Source organism: Gossypium hirsutum, chromosome D04 (assembly GCF_007990345.1).
Source record: "Gossypium hirsutum isolate 1008001.06 chromosome D04, Gossypium_hirsutum_v2.1, whole genome shotgun sequence".
In the NCBI taxonomy this organism is placed as follows: Eukaryota; Viridiplantae; Streptophyta; class Magnoliopsida; order Malvales; family Malvaceae; genus Gossypium; species Gossypium hirsutum.
The window spans coordinates 56,299,601-56,323,817 of NC_053440.1; the positions used below are offsets into that span (position 1 = coordinate 56,299,601).

General features: G+C 32.8%; 1 non-coding gene and 1 pseudogene across 1 annotated transcript; both read right to left on the minus strand.

Annotated features, from left to right (window-relative positions):
• Positions 1-17,282: 17,282 nt before the first annotated feature.
• Positions 17,283-17,355, minus strand: TRNAK-UUU (transfer RNA lysine (anticodon UUU)). The gene has a single exon. It is a non-coding gene; the product is annotated as a tRNA-Lys (tRNA).
• Positions 17,356-18,704: 1,349 nt separating this feature from the next.
• LOC107898035 (probable sodium/metabolite cotransporter BASS1, chloroplastic) lies at positions 18,705-20,824 on the minus strand (annotated as a pseudogene).
• Positions 20,825-24,217: the final 3,393 nt, after the last annotated feature.

Consider the following 24,217-nt stretch of genomic DNA (forward strand, 5'->3'; position numbering starts at 1 on the left):
ACTCGACTTCAAATGGGCAAAGCTATGCTGACTCAACGAGAGAGGCATTGCCCCGGCAAAGAATTGCATCGTTCGCACTGTAAATTTCTGATATTGTGCTGTTGTGCAGGTTTTATTACAAGAATCGAGGCATACCCTGGTATGATCATACAAAGACATCTTTGAACTCTAGAGGTAACTCAACAAGGTCTTGCTTCGCCTCTGTGGTCAGGTCAATTCTAGTCTTCACCAAGCTCACAATTTCTAATGATTCCTTAAGAGGTAGGATCTGTTTATCCTCTTGTTCTACCATCCTCAACAAGTCTGGGGATATGCTACAATCTATGTCATCTTCAAAGTCGTGAGATCCCTCAAACACATGTCTCGCTCAAAAGGAGATTTTAAGTCTGTAGCAGTGTCATTCATGCCGTTGATATCCAAGGACCTATTGTAGGTACAAAAGAATATACAAAGAATATATGAAGTTATGTACAATATGATTATGAATGCAAAATTAATTTGGAAGAAAATCTAAAAGAATAAAATTTGGAAGAAAATCGAAAAGAATCAAAGAATCAAAGATATTTATTTGTAAAGAATAAAAGAATATTGGCTAAAAAAAAGATTGAAATAATGATGTTCAGATATGAGCCTATTTCACAAAAGAGTTCTTGTTACCTCTAGGCTGAAAGCAACAAGTGTGTTCTGAATATTACTCTAGGTAGGCTACAAAGATTTTTTCTGCAGTCCGATTATTTAGAACACTCCTAAGTTTATAAGGGCGAATATATAATAAGGTCCATTTTCAGTTGTCTTCATGTATGACATTGATATGAACATTTTTAACCCCTTCACAAAACTCTATCTTGCTAGACCTTATCTTACCGCTCTTGTATTTGCAGTTGTAGTTGGTCTTGCTTCCCCCTTTGGAATCGTTCAAGTTTTTTAATCTTTGGTCCATGCTTTTTTTATTCAGGTACCATAACGATGCTAAGTCGATAGACTTTTTTCGGTTTCCAGGTTAACTGAAATAATTTTTCCTAATTAAGGTCACTTCGGGAAAATCTAATCCATATGATGCAATGTAATGCAAATGCATGCAATGAATGCAAAAAGAGACGTTGATTCTTGGTTCAATTATTTTTAGAACAACTTTTCTAGAAAACAAATCTCTTTACATAAAGCGGATATACGTACGGCCTTGCCCTTATATTCCAAGACAATGATCCTTTTTTTCATTCACGCGTTAGATGAATCTCACGAACTCTTCAAAAGAGACTTCTCTTCTATCTCTATTTTGCTTGATCCGGGCTAAAACTCGTTGCTCACTTATCCTCGTGATGCTCATTGGCTTTTCTTTAAGAAAGTTCGGCGACTCTCGAATAATCTTTATCACCTTGAATCCTCGGGCAACGGAGCAATAGTTGTGTTGTCCTCTATCATCTTTCTCTTGTTGTGTTTTCTCGGAACATATTCGGGCAACCGTATTATTTTCCACTTTATCAAAAGACCCATTTCCTTATGACAAGCTCTTTATTTAACAACCGAACCTGAATCAACACCTCTTTATGATAAAAATGCAATGCAATCATCAAAAAAGGAAAATAGGTTAGTACAAAGCAAAAGCAAAAAAGAATAAATAGAACCCCTATTCGGGTGAATATTAGGGGTTCGGAGTGGTTCTACCTAGGGTGGGCTCCTAAGGTTCACTACATGTGGTTTGGTTCTAGAGTAAGGGTACCGGAACCAGCAGATTCCTCAATCCTCACCCATTATAGGCTCATACGGACCGAGTTCGGTTCAGGGGAATACATTTCCCTATGGCTGCACGGAGATGAAAATCTCACGAAGACATAGGTACGGATGTATCCTGAAAGCGATCCACTATCCTGCACGGAGGTGAAAACCTCACGAAGGAGTAGCTTTTCGCTCCCACTTAAAAGGTGTGACCAACGGTCATGCAATGCAATGTGCAGAGATATATAAAAATTTAAAATACAAAACATAATATAACTCAAAACAAATGAAATGCAATGAGAGGATCGTATATTTAAACCAAATTTTTAACTTTCGACAAAAAGACAAGAAATAATCAACTCGTGGCTTGACTCTCTTATTTAAATCCCCAGTGGAGTCGCCAAGCTGTTGACACCATTTTTTTATGGAAAACGGGGTCGACTTGGGTTTGAAAAATGAAAACAAAAACGGGAGTCGCCACCAATCCTTTTTTGATAAGGTGTGATCGGATCACCTTGAAAAGTGGTTGTTTTTAATAAACGATTTAATTTTATTAAAACAACGATTTTAGTCCACGAAATTCAAAAAAATGGGTTCGGGAGTCGGTTACGCACGAGGAAGGATTAGCACCCTCGATACGCCCAAAATTGGTACCTAGTTGATTACTTAATGTCTTAGTGTCAAAAAACTGAAAACTTTAAAGAAATTTAAAAATACGATCCTTGTATTAAAATGTTGAAAATTTTGGGAAAAGATGGTACATTCCACGTTAATCGAGAAAGAAAGCATCATATCCAGTAAGTTAGGACACAATGTCTCTAATTCTCGATACGCGAATGAATGTAAAAAAATACTTATTTAAAAGATGTTTAACTATCTCGAATTTAAAAAAGGGGATCAAGTCCAGTAAGTTAGGACTCGATCTTTTCTTAATTTTCGAGAACATTTAAAACTTTGGTTAAAAAAACTCGCGTATTTAGATTTATCGTGAAAATCGAAACCCAGTAAGTTAGGGTACGACCTTCTCGAGTCTAAACATGAAATTTTGTTTATTCAAAAATCATAATTTATACATTGAATGAAAAATAATTTAACGCGTAATAGTAGAAATAAAACACGATGTTAATGCTCGTAACAAAACAATAATGAATTCGATAATGTAAGTACGAGTAACAACAAATAAAAGATAAATAAATAAAAAACGAATTAAACATGCAAAAGAATAAGCAAATAAACTATTCGAATGAAAGTGGGCATAAATAAATAAAAAAAAGTAAACACCACGCGAAATAACGAAACCATAAAAGAAAAAAAATATAAATACATGTATATATATATTTTAGAATTATGAAAGCATAGAAAATATTTAAAAATATGTATACGTATATCTATGTGTAATAAAATACATAGAAATAGATATAGGTATGTGTAAGTATGAAAAATGAAATATAAAAATATATTTATAATAACTTTAAAATGTATGTGTATATGAATTAGGAAAGTGTATATATTCACACACAAAAATAAATAAATAAAATATGTACACATATATATTATAAAAAGTATGCGTTTGTATATGTAAATATATAACAAGAATTTTAAAATTAAAAGAGTATAATAATAATAATAATAATGATAATAATAATAATATGAAATTTGTTAGGAAAATAAACAAAATAGCAAAAAGACTAAATTAAACATTAAAACAAGATTCAGGGCTCAAAACGCAAATAAACAAAAGCGGGGGGACTACTCTGAACATTCATAAAACATGGAGGGACCAGTAAAGGAAATTTCCCTTCCATTAAAATGACGTAGTTCGGGTAAGGATTAAATTGAAAACGCAAAAAATTTCCGGGTAAAATTCAAAAGATTAAAAGAACCTAATTTTAAAAGCATTAAAAAGAGGAAGGGCTAAACGTGCAATTAGCCCTTCCATCAAAAACACGCGGATCCCCCTGGAGCGGGTTGGGTCGACCAACGGGTCAGGTCAAAACGGCGCCGTTTTGGTGCCTGAGAAGGCTGCCCCAAAACGACGTCGTTTTGGAAGCCTATTTAAACTAATTTCTTTTCAAAATTTTCATTCTTCCCTTCTTCTCCAAAAAAAAACCAAAAAATTTCTCTCAAGTCTCTCTCCCTTCCTCCGACCAGAGCCCAGAAACCGGCGAACAGGGCCGCCACGTCGCCGCCGCGCCGGCCACCGTACACGGTGGCCGAAAAAATCAAAAGAAGGTATTTTTTTTGCTTTTTTTACGTTATATATATAGTTTTTAAATATAAAAGAAAAATAAAAATAAAGAAATACGAACAGTTACGAAAGAAGAAAAAAATAAAGAGAAAAGTAAAAATAAAAAAGGAAAATAGAACTTGTACCAAAAAGGTTTCTTGAATCTGTTTTTTTTTTGTTTTTATTTCCCTTGCTAATGTGTTTTTTCCTTACAAAAATCGAAAGAGAAAAAAAACAACCCCCCTGTTACAAAGGTTTCAATCGGTTTGTATACCGATTTAAAAAAAAAACAAAAGTTCCCCCCCTTTGATTCGGCTTCTGTTTTTTTTTATAGCCAATGTTACCAAATTTTTTTCTCTACTGCTTGCACTGTTTTTGTCTCTACTTTGTGTGTTCTTTCATCTTGCAGAGAGTCAGAGGGCAGGTGAAGGAGTTGGTGGCGTGGCAGAGGAAGTGCAGGCGTGACGAACGGCGAGACCAGCAAGCTGCGGCACTAGGCTAGGCTAGGGTTTCAATTTTCTGAAACCCTAGTTTAAAATTTGGGTCTGATTTGGGTATTGGGCCTGGTTGGGCTTGGATTGTGTTGTTTGGGTTAGGCTAGTAAATTAGGGCTGTAAAAATTTGGGTTTTGGGCCAGGCAAAAATGGGCTTGTACAAAGAAACAACAAAAAAATAGCAAAGAAGAAAAAGGAGAGATAGGAGGAGAAGAGAGGAGCACCGACCATCGCACCACCGAGCCGAGGACGAGCACAAACGGCAGCCTGAAGGAGGCGACGGCTTGGGGCTAAGGTACGGCCCGAAGAAGAAGAAGAAAAAGAAAAAGAAAGAAGGAAAAAGAGAGAAGAAAAAGAGAAAGAAAAAAAGAAATATATCACAGTCGGGTCAACCCGACCAAACTGACTCGACCCGCAAAATTGACCCGACCCACAGCACCCAAAAACCCAACAGCAGTAGCAGGCCAGCCCAAAAAAAAACCAAAACAGAAAAAAGAAGCAGCGGAAAAAAGAAAGAAAGAAGCAGAAAAAATAAGAAGAAAGAAGCAGCCCAAATGCAGGCCCAGCGCAGCAGCAGGCCCAGCAGGCCCCCAGGCCCAGTGCAGCAGCAGCCCCAGGCCTAGCAGCAGCCCAACAGGCCAGCCCAGTCCAGAAAAAAAAGAAAAAAAGAGAGGAAAAAAGAAGATAAAAGAAGAAAAAAGAAAAAAAAAGGGTTTTAATTTGTGTAACCCGGTCGGCGAAGCTCGTATTTCAGACATTTTCGGTAATTTTATTTATTTCATTTTTTTATTTAATGCATGTATTTTTATGCCATTTCGTTTTAATATTATTGGTATTTTTATGCACTTTTATATTTTTTGTATTTATATTTTTAATTTAATTCAATTTTAATTTTAATTTATTTTAAATAATTTTAATAAATAAGACAACAAATCGATTTAACATAAAATCGTTGATTTCATCGCTATGTTGGGTGAATATCACCGGTTTGCGTTAAACTCGATACGCCCTTTTAAAAATTTTAAATATTCAAAAATTTTGTGTTTTTTTTAATTCTCGTGTTTTAATAGAATCACGATTAAATGTTAAGTTGAATCGATTTGGCACTAATTTGATGATTTCATCGCCATGTAGGGATGAATATCATTGAGTCGTGTCAAATACGGTACTTCTAAAAAAAATCAGGTTTCAAAAATTGTCGTGTTTTAAAAATTTTCATGTTTCTAAAATGTTTGTATTTCAAAAAATCCTCGTGTTTTCAAAAATTCTCATGTTTCAAAAATCTTCGTGTTTTCAAAATTCTAGTGTTTCAAAAATTTTCATGTTTTCAAAAATTTTTATGTTTTCAAAAATTCTCGTATTTTGAAAATTTTCTTGTTTTCAAAAAAAAACTTTCGTGTTTTATAAATCTCCGTGTTTTCAAAAAATTCTCGTCTTTCAAAAATTTCCGTGTTTCAAAAAAAAATCCTCGTGTTTCATAATTTATCAAAATTTTTGTGTTTTCAAAATAAAATTTTGTGTTTTAAAAAATTCTCATGTTTCAAAAACTGTCGTGTTTTCAAAAATTCCCGTGTTAAAAAAATTTATGTTTTCGTGTTTTCAAAAAATTTTCGTGTTTCAAAAATCTTCGTGTTTTCAAAAATTATTATTTTGTTTCAAAGTTCTCGTGTTTAAAAACAAAAAAAAAGTTTTCTCAAGTTTCAATCGGATCACAATTAAATATTAAATTGAACTTGTATTTTTGAAAATTAAGACAACGCGCGTTTTACGAGATACCAATTTTGGGCGTCGCGAGGGTGCTAATACCTTCCTCGCGCGTAACCGACTCCCGAACCCTAATTTTCTCTGGATTTTTATGTGGACCTAAAATTACCTCTTTTTTAGAAAAGTTTAATAATAAATTTTTCTTCTGAAAAGAGAATTTTGTAGGTGTTCGATCACACCTAGAAAAAAGATCGGTGGCGACTCCTTTTCAAATAAAGTCGAGATTCAATTTTCAAATTTTCAATAATCACTTCAATTAGCGCCCGTACCCAAAATTTTTAGGTTGCTACACCTAAATCGTTTTAAAAACTGAGACAGTGTAAGATGGAGTCACACAACCATGTATCCAGACCATGTAACTCACTGAAACTATGTGGACCTAAATGCAAAATTTTGCAAACAATCACGCAATCATGTGGCTGGGCCATGTGAGAGACTATAAGACCGTGTTTAACCAAAACCTCCCAATTCAAAACAGACCACACGGTCGTGTCTCTTGATTGAAACACATTCATGACCGATATGTATTGTGTTTAGAACTTGATTATGCACGACAAGCGATAAATGGGTATGTTATGACTGCATAGACTAATAGAAGTATACAAATGTCGTAAGAATGATTGTTGTTTGTCTATGAATACGTTTCGATGTTTGGATATTTGGCGTACCGTGTGTGGGTATATAGATTTTAGTTAAACTACAATAGAAATTTCATGGCATGATTAGTTTTTGGTGAAGCTAGTAAGAGTACATCTTAGAAGTGAAGAAAAATTAAGGATTTGAGTAGGTAAGCAAGATGGGGTTTTTCTTAAGAAATTTCGTATACATTTCATTTAATATACATGGAAAATGATAGGTGAATATCGTGTTGATGTAAAATTGTTGTGTATATGTATTATGTAAATGAAGAGAAAGAGAAAAAGAGTGAAGATCATATTGGGGATAAAAGCAAAGGAGTAGCCAAATAGTAAAGAATGAAGAGAAAAGTTATTCAAATATTTTGTTGTAAGTAAATCAAGAATTTTACTTATTTAATTAAATCTTAAATGGAAAGCTTGATAAATTAGTTTAGTAGTATACATGAAATTTATTTATATATGAAAGTGATGATTTGATTTATGGAATTATTTGAATATGAAATTTCATTTTTGTTATGAATTCAAAAGTGTATCTGTAGTGAAATTTGATGAAAAAAGACTAAATTGTAAGAGTGTAGAAGTTATGTAAGTGAAATAGTTATTGATATGAAGTATTAAAGTGAAATGTTGAGTGCTGATAAAGCAACTGTCAAAGTGTAATTTGATAATTGTTGGTTCTATATAGATAATGACTAGATTGTAACAAGAGTAAAGTTTGAATTATTTTACTTGTTGAGTAAATGAAATAACATTATAGTTAAAATGCTCATGGAGACAAAATAAGAACTAGTATGATATAAATGACATGTCATTAGGAAAATGATTAAGCACGCAAGTGATTGTGGCACTACAGTGCAAGTGAATGACACTTTAGTGCAAAGTGATATTCGCACTTCCGTGCGAAGAATAATGACACTTAGGTGCATCTTATTTATATTTTTGTATATCCTATTGTATTCTATTGAGTCTACATTTGGGCAATAGCAATATCAGGTAAGTGAATAAAAGTGGCATAGGTAAGTAAATTGAAACTTGTGGAATTTATGTTTCAATAAAGTTATTATGGAAACAATATTTGATTATGGTGATTGAATGAAATGTTAGTAGTATATATTTATATTTTTTTTATATATGTTAATGTATAAGAAATTAATTTTAATTGCATGGCATGATTCTTGATATACTTACTAAGTTTTCATGAGCTTAACGCTTTTCTTTTAAATGCGTGATGAAGATCCTTTTAAACCTAGAAGGTGAAGGTTGATCTCTACTCATCTCATCACAAATCAAGCTTTGAATAGAGTATGAACCTAGAATTTAAGGCATTAGTTTTTGACATGTATGTGGGAATATGTTAGAAATGATTATGGTTGAATTCAATGAAAGAGTTTATACCTTGGTTCATTTTGCAAATCTTGTTGTTTGGATTTATATATTTGAAATTGAGATGAATTAGGTGATATTCAATGTTGGATTTGGCATGCTTAAATTAGTGTTTACAATTGAATTATGTGATGTTTTGATGGGGAAACATGTTTGATGATATTTTGGAAGTGATATGAAATGTTTTATGATTGTTGGAGCTTGGTTTTATGTTTTACAAACATGCTACAAGTACTTTATTTTCAATATCACGATACTCAAAATTCGATATTGTGATATCCGAAGCTTAGTATCACAATACCCACTCATTGTCATGATACCCACTTTCGAGTGTCGTAATATTGATCCTATATACCTGTTTGTACCGTTTAAACTCTGAATAACCCCGTTTGTAATTAAAATTTAAGAATAAAACCATAATATAACATAATAATAGAAATAAACCCAGAATATAACAACTGTAGTAGCCCAATTTTGCTCAGCCCAACAAAAATAAATAAACCAAAACAAATAAATGAAATTCCATTAAATAGTCCATATTACAAAAAGAACCCTAAAGCCCAATAGCCCAAAACCTAAACAAAAAAAAGAAAAAAAAACCCTAATTCCCCTAAGACTTCACCAGCCATCGCTGCTCCTATCTACGTCAGCAGACACGTCGCCCAAGGTTTTCCCCTGCCATCATTTCATTTGTAACGACCCAAAATTCACAGGTATCAGAAAAGTGCATTTTTAGGTCACCGTATTTGTAAAACGAATTCGTAAATATTTATTAAAAACATTTACAAAGTTAGTTGTGAGGTTAATAAGGTTTTAGTTAGGAGAATTAGCTTGAATTAAGGTTAATTAAGTATAAGGATTAAATTGAATAAAGTGTGAAAACTTAATTATAGATTAAAGAAAAGTTGAAGGATTAAATAAATAAATAAACCAAATTGCGACAATTGTGAGGTAATAATAATGTACATGTGTAATAAATACATATATACATTTGTAATACATATATGTATTTACTTATTATTTAAGAAATAATAATTATTATGTTAATATAATATTATATTAATATAATAAACATAAAATGAAACAAATGAAACAAATGAAATAGAAAAAGAAAAAGAATTGAAAACGAAACAGAGAAGGGGGAAAGAAGAAAGAAAAAGAAAAATTAGGGTTTAAGGTTTAAAGCTTGATTGGTAAGTCAATTTAATCCCTTTTCTTGTAATTTTTATGTTTTTGGAATTCTAGAACAAAATACTACTTGATTTTTTGAAAACTTGAAAGTGGATTTTTAGATATTGTTCATGTTGAATAAATTGAGGTATTAGGGGTTAAATTGATAGAATTTCAAGTTAGAAGTGAAAAGGGATTTAATTATAAAATAAATCATAAGTTTTAAGTAATAGGGACTAAATTAAGAGAATTTCAAAATTAGGGATTTATGGTGAAATTGAAGAGTTAGATTTAGTTTTTAGTGTTAATTGAATGAAAATAAGAATAAATTGTAAAAAAAATAAAGTTAGTTTTGGTTAAGGATTAAATTGGAATTTAGGCAAAAGTTGAGTATAAATTGAAATATTCAATGTTAAATTGGGTTGTACTGATGATTTTTAATTGTTTTAATTTCGTATCTAACATTGAGCCGGAGACCTCGGCTAAGAAAGGAAAAGACAAAGTTAACGAGGAATAGCTCGGGAATTACAGTCTGTATTTCTATAATCCGAATCTAGTAAATATTAATTGTTGTGTTTTTTATTTAATGATTATGGTAAGTGAATAAGGTGAGTAAATAGTATTATGATATTGAATTGAAAATATATGAGTTTATGATTAATGTGATATTTGAATATCGGATGATTTTGGTAATTGAAAAGTGATTTGAAACCCTATTAACTATATCGGGCTGAGTCGGATACAGTTGGCATGCCATAGGATTGGAAGTGTTTAGGGATACTTCGACTTCGAGTCCATGAGACACTATGTGTCAAATTATAACTTCAGATAAATTTGATGAGGTACTAGGTACCAACTTACTTCGGCATGGCCGATGAGACACTGGTGTCAACTTATAACTTTGAATTATCCGATGAGGCACTGGGTGCCATACTGGTGTGTTTTGGTTAGATTCGTGTATCCGCCAAAGTCCGAGTCTTGTTAATAGGGGTAAATAAATGAATTGGCAATATGAATGATATTGGATGATTTTGAACATGAATTGGATTGGGATATTGAATTGAGTTATGAAATTGAAATGTATAAACCAATGGGTTCATGAAATGAATATTGATATAGTGAAATGATATGTGTATCCTATTGAGAAAGTTATTTGAATATCAATTATGAAATTGAAATAGTAAGAAATAAGAATTGATAGTGTTATAAATGATGTGTTATGAAATTGATTTTTTTTGAATGATTTTTGTTATGTGTGTTTATAAATATAAATATTGTAAATTCTTGTTAATAAATATTCGGATTATAGAAACACCACTGAGTTTATACTCAGCGTACGGTTTGTTTTCTTGCGCATGTTAGGTTAAAGTCAGAGCGTTGAATCAGCATCCAAAGCTAATCCCGAACTCAAAATGGTGAATTATATTTCTATTCAAGTAATGGCATGTTCCTAGGAATGTTTATGTTTGTTATTTGAATAGTGAATGTAAAAGATGATATAAGATGTTATTGGTTACTTATATATATAGGTTTATAAGTTATGTTGAGATTATAAAATACTAAGTTTTGGTATGAAAATAGATTTGGTTTGAATGAAGTTAATTGAATTGGTTTGAATAGTATATGTGAAATATTTATAAATATACATTATATAGGTCAATAGATTGATAGTTTTAGCATGTTTTAGGTGTATTTGAATATATTTTGGATTGGTTGAATGATTGGATTTTGTGTTGCTTGAAGTTCAAAATTTGTAGGGTTGGTAAACTTGATGTATAAGGCTCATTTTGAGTCCACACGGCCTGGCACACGGGCGTGTGACCAGACCGTTTGAGACACACGACTTATACACGAGCATGTGGTTAGGCCGTGTGTCCCCTGTATCTTAAAAATTTTGAACAGAATGCTCAGTAAATTACACACGGGTAGAGACATAGGCATGTGTCTCATCCGTGTGAGGCACACGGCCTAGCACACGGGCGTGTGACTGGCTGTGTGGCCTAAGTCAGAGAGTTACATGTGGTCAAACATGGCCTAAAGCATGGGCGTATTTAGGGTCACACAGGCGTGTTTCTAAATCACACGGGCATGTGAGCCTTGTACTTAGGAAAATTTTTGAAATTTTACGAAAAAATTTTTGACTTTCCAATTGAGTCCTAATTTGTTTCTAACACGCGATTTGGGCCTCGATGGCTCAATAAAGGGACATTATGATTAAATTATGATATGTATGTTATGTTATTATATGATTGTTCATATTTGTTCTGAAATATCCAGTAATGCTTCGTAACTCTTTTCTGACGACAGATAAGGGTTAGGGGGAGTTACATCACCAAAATGGCAAAGACACAGCTCCCCATCATTGTTGACCACCACCACCACCTGTAAGTGGAAAAAACACAAAAGCAGAAACAAAAAAGCAAGAAAAAATGATAAAATATGTAATCAATTTGGCTATAAAAGCCATAACAAACACATGTATTGTTTTCAACAAGCAATCGAATAGAAAAAAATATCAAATACAAAAAAAAAAGTTGTTGATCTCTTTTGTTACTTTTTATTTTGAAAAATATAAAAAAAATAAAATAAGATTTTAAATCTTACCTGTTCATCACCACTGGGGGGCCCTCCTCTGCTTGGAAAGGTCTTCAAACCCCTTAGGGTTCGTCTACGGCCACATCAAAGAAGAGAAATCGAAAGTTCTCTCGAGTTTCAGTCGAACTTTGAATGAGTTTTCGAAGGATCTATTACCAGATCTATGATCTACACAAGAAAAATGGCTTGGGGAACTTTTTAGATTTTTCGGCCATCGGAGGCGGCAGTTGTCGTTGCCATCGCAAATGACCAGTGGGCATGGCAAAGACTCATCGGCCCCGTGACCAGAGAGGAGAGGTCTTGAGAGAAAAAAAAAGAGAGGAAGAAAATTTTTTTTAAAACAGGTTTTAAAATGATTTTTTAAATATTTTTTAATTTATATAGGTTTAATGAAACTACGTCATTTTGGCCTCGCTTCAAAAGCCACAAAACAACGTCGTTTTGGCCTCGCTTCAAAAGCCCCAAAACGACGTTGTTTTAATGCTGACCCGAAGATCCGACCCAAATAGCCTCAAGATCTGCGTGTTTTTAAGGGGAGGGGATAATTTCCATTTTGGTCCTTCCAATTTTTTGCATTTTTAAAATTTCGTCCTATTTCTTTTTTTATTTCTACCCCTTTTAGTTTATTTTTGTGCAATTTAGTCCCCTTGACTCACAGGCAACCTATTTGATTATGACACGTGTGCAATGGTGGGAATAACAACCTTTTGGTCCCTGTTCATTTTTGCATTTCGTAATTTAATCATTTATCTTGCTTTATTTGTTTTTTTTACAATTCATGCTTTAAATTTTGTTTAAATTTCAATTTAATCCTTTGTTTATTTAATTTCTCCCCTCTGCTTACTGTTTTTTTTAGCACTTGAAATTTATGTTATTTACATTTCTTTTTTTTTTAACTATGCATTTTCATTTTTATCCTTAGGTGGTTATTATTATTATTTTTATATTTATTAATATTGGTATTATGGTTGTAGTCATGTCATGACTATTGCTATTATTATGATGCTATTATTATTATGGATTAATGTTTTATTACTATTATAATTGTATTATTTCCTAGCATGGTTATTTTATTTTATTATTTATTTTTTAATATTCTAATATTATCATTTTGTTTTTTTTTGTGCCCACGTAACTATTTTATTTTATTTTACCATTACCGTACTATGTATCATGTTTAAATATGTTTATCCATTTTCATACTATGCCCAAATAAATTAATTGTACATTGCATTAAATGTTATATTCGTTTTTACCCGACACATAGGAAATAATTAGAACCAATGTGATGTTCTTTAATTAGGGGATTCGAGAAATCGTACCTTACCTTATGAGGTACGACTTTCTCCTTGAACCAAAATAATTGGACATCCTTTTAAATTCAAGACACATAGGACTTTGGTAATAATCAAATGGCGATTATTCTTGTTTTCGATGATTTAGGACATTGTGCCCTAATTAATGGGGCATGATTTTCTTCTCGATTAGCTCAAAATAAGAAGACCTAATTTTGGGCGTTACGAGGGTGCTAATCTTTCCTCGTACTTAACTGACTCCCGAACTCATTTCCTGGATTTTGTAGGCTAAAAATCATCGTTTTAGTAAATATAACATTTTATTAAAATGATCAAATTACGAGATGATCCAATCAAATCTAATAAAAATGATTAGTAGCGACTAACTTTGTCTTATTGTTTCAACCATAATATCATAATACGTACCAGTATTGGTTACCTACGGTAGGCTTCAATTATCCGCTCTCTCCACACTGGTTATAAACTTCACTTCTCCCACATATAGAGTAGTATCGGGTTGTCGCAGGATCAATTCCAAGCTAGGGTCTTGATGATTATCAGAAACAATCTTAAGACATGCTTCTTGTTGGTTTAGCAAAGACTTAATTGAAGTATAGAACAAAAGATGAAATAAAGGGATTAAATAATTCATTATCAATGCAGCCCTTATATACAAGTCTCAAGCAACAACCTCAACAAAAATTCAAATTGCTACTCCTACTAACAAGCTAACAAATCTCCTTAGGACTTAGTCTTATTTTTTTTAAAAAAATTGTTGCAACCTTGAGATACTAACATTCTCCTCCTAACTCAAGTGCTGCAGACACCAAGTTTATTCTTAAGAAACTCAAAAACAACTTACATGAAAAATTTAGTAAAAATATCTGTCATCTGATCTCTGATTTGCAATAAACCAGTTTCTTCAATATTCGCCTTTTATGAATTCCTTCTTGACTAGTGTAGCTTCAAGAGTTGCCTCTAATAGTTTCCTAGCATGCAATAATCAAAATCAAAATTACATAATTCAAAATCATCAAAAGATGCTCCAGAAAAGTCATGAGAGTGGCCAGAGTGCTTTCCCTTCTTCTAAGGTCTTATGTTGTCACTATACTTGCGATTAATACCATTTATAGTTTGGTTAACAAATCTTCTTGCAGTTAATAATTCATTTTTCAATTTTGTATTTTGCATTGAAAGCTTGATCACCTTACCAACAACATTTACAGATGTCAATTCTTTCGCATATGAAGCTTCTTTAGTCAACTTTTGATTTTGGAAACATAGCTCACTATTCTCTTCTAAAAGTTGCACATTACTCTTCATCTCCTGAGATAGATTCTTTTTCCGTGGCTCATCAACATGTTCTCCTGAGAAACTCTTCTTTTGCATCTTGATCCTAAACAATTCATTGCCTTTAGAGTCAAGGATCAGACACATTCCCTCTTCGAACATCACCTTGAATATCTTCTCTACCAACTGCCCCACATTAAACAAGTTTTGATCAATCTCAGGTACAAACAGAACATCTAAAATTAACTTAGTTTCAACACAGCTCTCTATTGCTACTATCCATCTTCCCTTCACTTCTAGGTATTCTCCATTTCTAATCCTTACTTTCGACTTCAATGACACGTCAAGGTCTTTAAACAGCTTCTCATCATAAGTCATGTGATTGGTACAACTACTATCAACTAACCAATTTTCACATGGAGTACTTGATGAGAAGCAAGAGACAACAAACAAATGGTCCTCTTATTCTTTAACTATAGCATGTGCTCCACCTTGCTGCTAATTTTTTTATTCCCAACAGAGCCTCTCAATATGCCCCATCAAGTTACACTTTCTGCATTTCACATCTAGCCTTCTCCAACACCTGAAATGAGGATGATTCTGTTTTCTACAATACTTACATGAAGAATACTTATTATAATTTTCAGTACTATTACTTTTTTTCAACAGTTTTTGAACCACTATTGCAATCACTCTTCTTCCCATTCCACTTTTGTTCCTATCCTTTTTCGCCTTTCTACATCTTTTCCTTTAATGCTCCTTCAATGCTTCTTTTTATACTTCCTTCCTACCTTATTAGCCTCCTCTGCTCTTGTGCTTGTAAAGCACTGATCAACTCCACTACTTTCAATTGAGTCAAGTCTTTAGTATCTTCTGCACCAGTCTAGAATCAGAGAGATTAGTCCCAAGAACTCTTACCTTGTTGGCAACATCTATTAGCTTGTCTGAGTATTCTTTGATTGACTCAGACTCCTTCATTTGTAGCCTCTTGAATTCTCTGATCAAGTTCAACACCTTCATGCTCTTGACCCTTTCATCTCCTTGATACTTAGCTTTGATGTAGTCCCATATCTCCTCCACTAATCCAAAAGCCATAATTCTATTGAATATGGCTGGTGAAACCTTAGCATAAATACAAGACTTTGCCTTAGCCTTCCTGGTGGTTCTCTCCTTGTGCATTTTGATATGGTTCATAGTTGGATTGTTGAGAAATTGAGTCACCTTAGAGTCTTCCTCGACAGTTCCCAATAATCACAAACCTCCATGTATGCTTGCATTCCCACGGCCTATGCTTGATAATTCTCTCCATCAAGCACATGTGAGGCTAAGATAGACAGGTTACTCGATCCCGATTCCATTTTCCTAAAAAACCTCATAAGTGTACCTCTCAAATTTTCTCTTAGAACTCTCACAAAATTTTTCTCACAAGTCCTTCAAGAAAAATGGCTCTCGATACCACTGTTGGTTTAACAAAGACTTAATTGAAGTATAGAACAAAAGATGAAATGAAGGGATTAAATAATTTATTATCAATGCAACCCTTATATACAAGTCTCAACTCAACAAAAATTCAAATTGCTACTCCTACTAGCAAGCAAACAACTCCTACTCCTACTAACAAGCTAACAAATCTCCCTAGGACTTAGTCTTCTTTTTTTTTTTAAATGTTGCAGCCTTGAGATACTAACACTTCTCCAATTCCACTTTTAAGGCACCAGACTGAAGTGAGCTCTTTTGTCATTTATGTTAGTACCAAACATCTCGATGGATGGCCATTGGCAAGGATTGGCAAACATGTTGATCACTGCAATATCAGGTTGGTGGTGTGCTCCAGCTTCGACAGTGGTTCTATCGGGTTCATGTCGAATGAAACAGGAAGCAAGAGAATTAGGAAGGGTCCCGTGTTGATTCATGGCGGAAGGCTCCTCCACTTCAACCATATAGTGGGAAGAGCCATCTTCATCTTTGTACATGGTGATTCTGTCCTCAACTCTGAGTTTTTTCTGAACAATAAACCTTATCCATCCACGGGAGAGAACAAGTCTAAGGCACTCGTTTCTCCGAACAGTATAGTCAACTTCTGAGATCCTTTTGGCGTACATGAGTTGAATTCTGGCTACAAGGCTTCCATTGAAAGGTGGGAAGAGATGCAGTTCTTAATTATATTTTTGAACTTTTTTTTACCATAAATCTTTCTTCTTCTTTTTTTAATTTGCTTTTTTTAATAGATTTAATAAAAATACTGTTAAAAAGTTAACGGGATTGATGTAGAATTTCATTCGTGAAATATTTTCAATAAGATATAATTTATTACTTAGATAACTCAATAAGATAATTACATATAAGAAATAATAAAATAAATAAATAATACATTAAAAATTAAAAATAACTCTTAATTTAAAGAAAATAAATGTAATTGTCTAAAAAATTAACTCAATAGAAAAATTGTCAATAAACAAATATACGAAAGACTAAAACACTTTAAAAGAAAAAAAATTAAAATTGTGAATTTATTCATTAAATCTATTAAAGATGTAATTTGAAAAAATAAATCAAAGATTGATGGTAAAAGAAACTAAAAAATATAATTAAAATCATTTTAACAAAATATATAAACCTTAATAGCCTAATTTATCATTAACATATTCTAACCATCCAACTAGACACACGCAATTTGTAGAACAAAATCTGTGTTAGCGAAAGGACATAACGCAGTCTGTGGGAATCAAACCCACAACTACGTGGTTAAAAGCCACGCGCTCTACCAACTGAGCTAAGACGGCTAGTCATTAACTGCCTCCAAAGAAGAATAACTTGCTAGCCTGAGCCAAGTAAAATTTTATTAAAATAAACACAAATGGAAAAAATCTGTTGATAGCATTAGACTAAAATGGTTTCTTCCATTGATCATGGAATTAATGTTTCTTTTATAAATAGTATTCAAATGATTGATTACAAATTAAGTATTGATTACAAATTAAATAGTGTAGGAACCAAAATTTTGGTAAAATAAATAATAGTTAAGATTTGAATTTTTGAATTTAAGTTTTTTAATAAAAATATGAATTTAAGTTTATAAAAATTTTAAAATTAATTTTTTAAAGATAAAATTTTGTTTTAGAATTTAGAATTTACAAAATCTGAAAAACATCAAAAGATAAAATTTAAAATAATCAATTTTTTTCTCAGAAAACCTGTCTAAGCTAGAGTAGTCCAATGGTCGAGCAGCTTACTCAACCCAATAGATTCAGACCGAAATTTTGATTTAATAAATTGTCAATTTTACAAATATGCGTAGTGTATTAGGAAGTGGGCGCTTCCTCGTACACATATTAGTCGTTCCATATCTTTCAACAATTTCTTTAGATGCATATAATTAAATTAAAATCAGAGTTTCGTATATATAATTACACCAAGTCAAAATTTATATATCAAATTGCAGTTAAACTAAATTTTATATATAATTTTGATATTTATTTAAAAAAAAGAAAGGAAATAATTGTACATGGTTGCATGTGTATGTAAAAATTAAATATCAAGTTAACTTCTAACATGAATGCAATCAACGATATTATCTATACACAAATTTGGAGAAAAAAAACATTTTACGTTAAAAGTTAATCTTTTTAAAATTTTATTTAAAAATTATTATTTATGTAGTGATAAAAATTATTTAGAGCTCCATTAAAAAACATTGATTCAATATCTAAACATATTAATTTTAAATTCTTTTGTTTAAAAATTATATAAAAAATAAAAAAAAGTAATAAAAATCATTTAATAAAATATAGATATACTTTTCATTTTAATTTTAAAAATATAATTTATTTTTTATCATGTTGTATTGAGAGCTATATCATGTGGATGTTGACAATTGGCCTATTTAGGCCAACTTCAAATATAAAATTTTAACCTTTGACTTTGACTTTGACTAATTAGATGGTAAAATATAAATACTCTCTTCTTTATTACACATTTGTTTTAAATTTTTTAAAAATTGATAAGTGAGAATAAAGGTTAATCATTTATGGCTGCCATTGCCATTCTGATTAATGCAAAACATGTTATTTAGATTTCCCTTTCGATGTAAAATACACACATCATTGACTTTGATGATTACATACATACATACATACAAAATGATGAAGATGAAGAAAGAAAGAAAAGGGTGGGTTTCAATTTTCAAGTTCAACCTCACTCTTGATCTTCAAGTTCCTGTTTTGAACCACTAATCTGTCTCCAAAAGAAGCCTAAACTGCTACCCATAATATTCATAATCACTGCCGATATGGCGGGCGGTAACGCTACCACCGGAGAAGTGAAATGAGTTGTCGCCAATACCACTCCTAATGAAGAATTTTGCATGCTAACCTGGGTGGGAGATTTCATCAAATACATGTAATGCAATATTTGAAAAGTTCATAAAGGATTTGGTATAAAACTCAGAGATGCGTACCTCGATTGATATTGCTCGCCGCTCTGCTTCTCGGAATCTACAAATGGCTGCTGATATGTACCTGCAAATGGTGAAGTCGAGTCGTTCCTTAGTTTCGTTGGAAGTTTGTACCGAGTGTAATAAAAACGAGGAGCAAGTTAGTGATTCTCACCCTACAAAGAAACCCGTAAAATGTAGCAACATCACGGAAAGTATTACGGCAACGGGGTCTCCGTAAAGAGGCATTGGAAGCTAATGATGCATTAACTATTGAGGACTTAAAACGGACGACATTTCCCGAGAAAACGCTGGCAAGGAATCCCAGAAACCAGAAGTTAGAGGGAATAATGAATGGAAGGTAAAAACTAAAACCAGTGAGTATCCAATAGATAAATGTCGATGAACGAATAACCTGCATGCAAGTAGCGATGAAAGTAAAACGGCCAATAAAGGAGCAAATGGTGTAATCATTTTCACCACCAAAGGAAATGTTCTTTGTAGGTAAGAACCGAGCAAAACCTGAGCCATGACCACCTGGAACAAAACATGATCAAATGATAAAACATATGGCAATGGCATACATCTCGACATGTCGAAGATCGCATGAGGCAGAGCCACATCGACGTAGACAAAACATGATCAAATGATAAAACATATGGCAATGGCATACATCTAGACATGTCGAAGATCGCATGAGGCAGAACCACATCGACCCAGACAATCAAATGATATACATATGGCAGTGGCATACGTCTCAAGTCTCAACATGTGAAGATCGTATGAGGCAAAGCATAGAATTGGCCAAACCTGCAGGGTGCTGACGGAAAGTCCAATAGCATCAACAGGAACATATGTTCCTGCTCTAACCATAGTCAAAAGAGGTGTGAGGATCACTGCACCAAGAGTAGTGCAAACCGTCATTACCGTCGATAACGAAACGTCTCCTCGTGCAATAAAAGGTCACCTGCAACACTTTTTCAGCAAAAAAAAATTGAGGGTAACTTTGCTAAAACGAATCAAATGGGTAAAAATACCATTAAAGCCCGTATGCTCGGAGTCAGATTACATTTTATCCCTCTATTCATAAAATAGACAAATAAATCCTTATACATCAAAAAAGAGAAAATTAGTCCTTTATGTTAAAATTTCATCCATTTATAACTGAGATTACTTTGCAATTTTTTAAGTAGATAAATAAAACACAATCTGACTTAGGGCCTCCATGTTACTTTTACCAACTCAATGTACCCTTACCACAGTGGACGCCATGCAGCATCACCAGGACAACAACCTAGCAAAATCAAACCAACAGAAAGAGATGGTGAAAGCCCCAAAGTTTTGCTAATAACCATAGCAAAAGTTGGCATAATTGTGTACTGAGCAACACATCCAAATAGAATCTGATCAAAGTAGGTGAAAAAAAAAAACAGTTCATAGGCAAAAACTCAAGCAAAATCACTTTATCGGCAAGCCCAAATTCAAGCAAAATCAACTCAAATTGAAAGTTGAAGAGTAACCCATTTCTGAAATTTTCAGATTACAAGTACAAAAAAAAAAAAAAAAACTCACAGAAAGATTTCTTTGGGTGAACAAATTGAGCAAGTTCTTGAGTTCTAAAGTGAGCCCATAGCCAACATAATCAACCCAAGCGAGAAGCTATATGAAGAAGGTCCTCTCTCCACGAACCAAGCAAAAGCAGATGGTTTCAAACAAGCCACAATGCCACCAACAGTCACATACAAAGGGTACAAGCTAGCAGCAGTGGATAACATGTTCTCCCATCTGGGTTTTGCTTGAGTGACCGATAAGAGTTCGGAATTATGACTGAGAGAACTGACTATGAGACGGTAACTGAGTTTTGATGGTGAAGAAACAATGGGTTTTGATGTGTGGGGTTTGAAGGTGAATCTGAGATGGGTCTGTTGTAGTTGTGAAAGGAAGAGACTGTGTGTTAAAGTGAAGGACATGGTGAAGAAGCTGTGTCAATTTTCCTTGACACAACAATCATCTCAGAAAAAGAAAATAATAATAATAAAACAAAAAAGTATTTAAGACAAGAGAATATTATTCTGCAACTGTAACACAACAAAAGCAAAAAACAGTAACACAACAAGCGAAGCGAACTTACAAAAAAAAAAAAAGAACACAGACAAAAAGAGTAACATATCCAAACGACACACATCCTGGTTCCCTCCACGAACTCAAATAATATCTGGGTACTGAAAAGATTGCATGCCCAAGAATTTGCATGCTTTTTTCTAGGTATTTTCCCCATGAAACACCATGATTCTAAAACCGCACGAATATTTAACCTTAAAAAGTAAAAGTCAACTAGTAAAAATGGGTGTCTTTCTAATATTTTAATACCCCACTCATGAAACCAAATGAAAATTCAAATCAAGCAGCTACTTTAATCTATTAAATATATTAAAAACGCATTAATTTAATTTTTAATATTTATATTTTATTTCAATTTAATTAGTTTGTGTTAAATTTTTTTAAAAAATTGAATGGTTTTTAATAGAAATTATATTGACTAAAATATTAACTTTTTTAAATGATATTGGTGATATTATCTATGTGGTAGTCCATGTATATTTTATGTTAATATGAGCATGACACTATTTATTATACATGACATGTCAACAAAATCGAAAAATTGTAAAATATATAAAAAGTTCATAAAAATTAAAAAAAAATCATGTTTAAAAGTATAACGGTTTAGTAAGTATTCCCGTTAAAACACTAATTTTACTATATTTGAAAGGTTGATGATTAACTTCATCTCTTTTTGAAAAATTAAATTTAACTAAATAAAAATAAAAACCAAATTTTAAAAAATTGTAAATATTAAAATCTAAATTAACATTATCTCCGAAGTTATATAACTCACACGAGCCTGTAAGTACAAACATCCTAGATAAAAACAAACCCAAAGAAACATGACAACCAAAGCAGATTGAAAAAATAATACCAGCAAGACTTTGGTGCAGCCATAAACCCTATGTTAAACCCTGAATATATAGAGAAAACTAAAAAAACTGACTACAAAAACAACTTCAAGAAGCATGTCCAAGGTCTAGCACACCAGTGGAAACAGATTTGGGTTTCCAAACCCTATCCCGTAGCTTGGTTTTTAAGTGAGCGGTGCCAAAGTCAAGTCCAAGCTAAGGCCTTGATGATGATTAATACTAATAACGTTGCAACATGCTTCTCCAGCGGCATGTTCACCGCTAGTGCCACTACCATAGGCGGCCATTGCACCACCTCCCTCTGCGATACCAAACAAGTTGATTTCAGTAGCTTCAGCTTCAGTTTCAGTTGCACTTCCACCATTCCCGTGCTGGTTGCTGGCAGCAGCTGGTTGCTTCTCCACTTCAACCCTAAAGTGGGAATTAGAAGAACCACCTTGATGTTGCACTTTGTAAATGGTGATTCTATCACCAATTCTAAGTTCATTATGAACAACAAATTTTCTCCATCCATGGGAGAAAACAGGTTTCTTGTACCCTTGTTTACGGACAGTACAGACAATTGGCCAAACCCTTGTGTTGCACCTAAGATGTATTCTGACGGCATGACTTCCATTAAAACTTGGCAAGGAAGACAGGGTTTCTGTCGGAATGGCCAACCTCTTCTTGATATCAGTATCTGTGAGTTTCTTAGAGAATAAATTTATGATTTGAGAGGCCATGCTGGAACTGGCTGGTGGTGGGTATTATATGACTACATGTTTTGAAATCCGCCTTGGCATTTATACAGAGACAAGGTTTCCCTTCACGGAGGTTCCAGATATGGAAACTGCGTCACATTGTCAAAAGGAAACCATTTCTTTATGAGGTTGGCCAATAGTATTCCAACACCATGGCGTTGGACCATATTAGGATTTTGATGTGGACCTTTTCCAGTTCCCCAGCAGTCGCCTTTACTGAAAAAGGTAAAAAAACAAAAACCCCTAATCAAGCCAAATTTGCTTTAAATAAAAGTCTTAGTACTAAAATTATTACTATGCTCTTTATACATAAAACACCAAAATAAGCTTCCACATAGTATACGAAAGGGTTATTTTTCTCCTTCATTCAACGCATAATCATCAATTTATCTATTTTTTTCAATGAAAAATATAGTACAGTGATTGATGTGATGCATGTCTTCAGCACTGATGAATGAGCTGAGAAGAGGGCTAATTGTTTGGTCAAAAAGAAAAGAACCTTTAGACAATTTGTTGAACTCGTAAATAGTAGCTAGTCAAAATATTTGTATTTGTTTGAAGTTTGGGGATTTTCAATGTAATTTGCTTCAAATATTCAACCAACATACACGTGTGGGAATTGATGTTTGGAATTGGATTTACATGCCTGCCACCCACAGAATCAACCATCAAAATGATTAAATCGATTAGGCTATTAAGTTGTTAAATCATTCAGCTCAATGAAATAATATTGAATATTTATAAAAGAAATTTAAAAATTTGATTCAGTCGTCCAAGTTCAATTGTTTTTTTTTCTCAGTTCATTTGGCTTGTACTAGTTCTTCAGTTCAATACCCATCTCCAGACTTGTACTCCAACCGATTTCCAGTCCAACCGATACTACTGACAGGTCATGTCCGAATCAAACAACATTAGTTTGGGATGATGTGGTTTATTGGATGGTTGTACAAAGTTAGGGCTGAGACTGTTAATCAATATTTAATCTGATACTTGAATTTTTTGTCTCAATTCGGTATTTGAGTTTGGCTTCAATATTCAATTTAACACTTGATCTTCTTTTTTTTTTTCCTATTTGACACTCGAGGTTTTTCTTGTCCCAATTTGGCACATTGAGTTTGACTTAAACATTCTATTTGGCATTTTATTTTATTTTTCTTTATCTCAATTGAGTACATATATTTTTTACCAGGCACACGTGTCATTCATTGGAACATATGTTTTCGGGTACCAAATTAAATCTTAAAGCTAAACTTGATTATCAAATTGACCTTAAAGTCAAACTTAAGTATCAAATAGTGCATTAAAATTTTTTACAATAAATCTCTCTGAAAATTTAAAAGTATAATTTTTCTTCATGTATTGAAAGCCATATCATGTGAATAAGAAAGCCATTTAGATTACGTGAATGTTGAAATTAAAATTTGAGATAATATAATTTTTGAACCTTGAATTAGGTAATTATGTTCATTTCGTTATTTATATGTCTTTTGTTCACTTT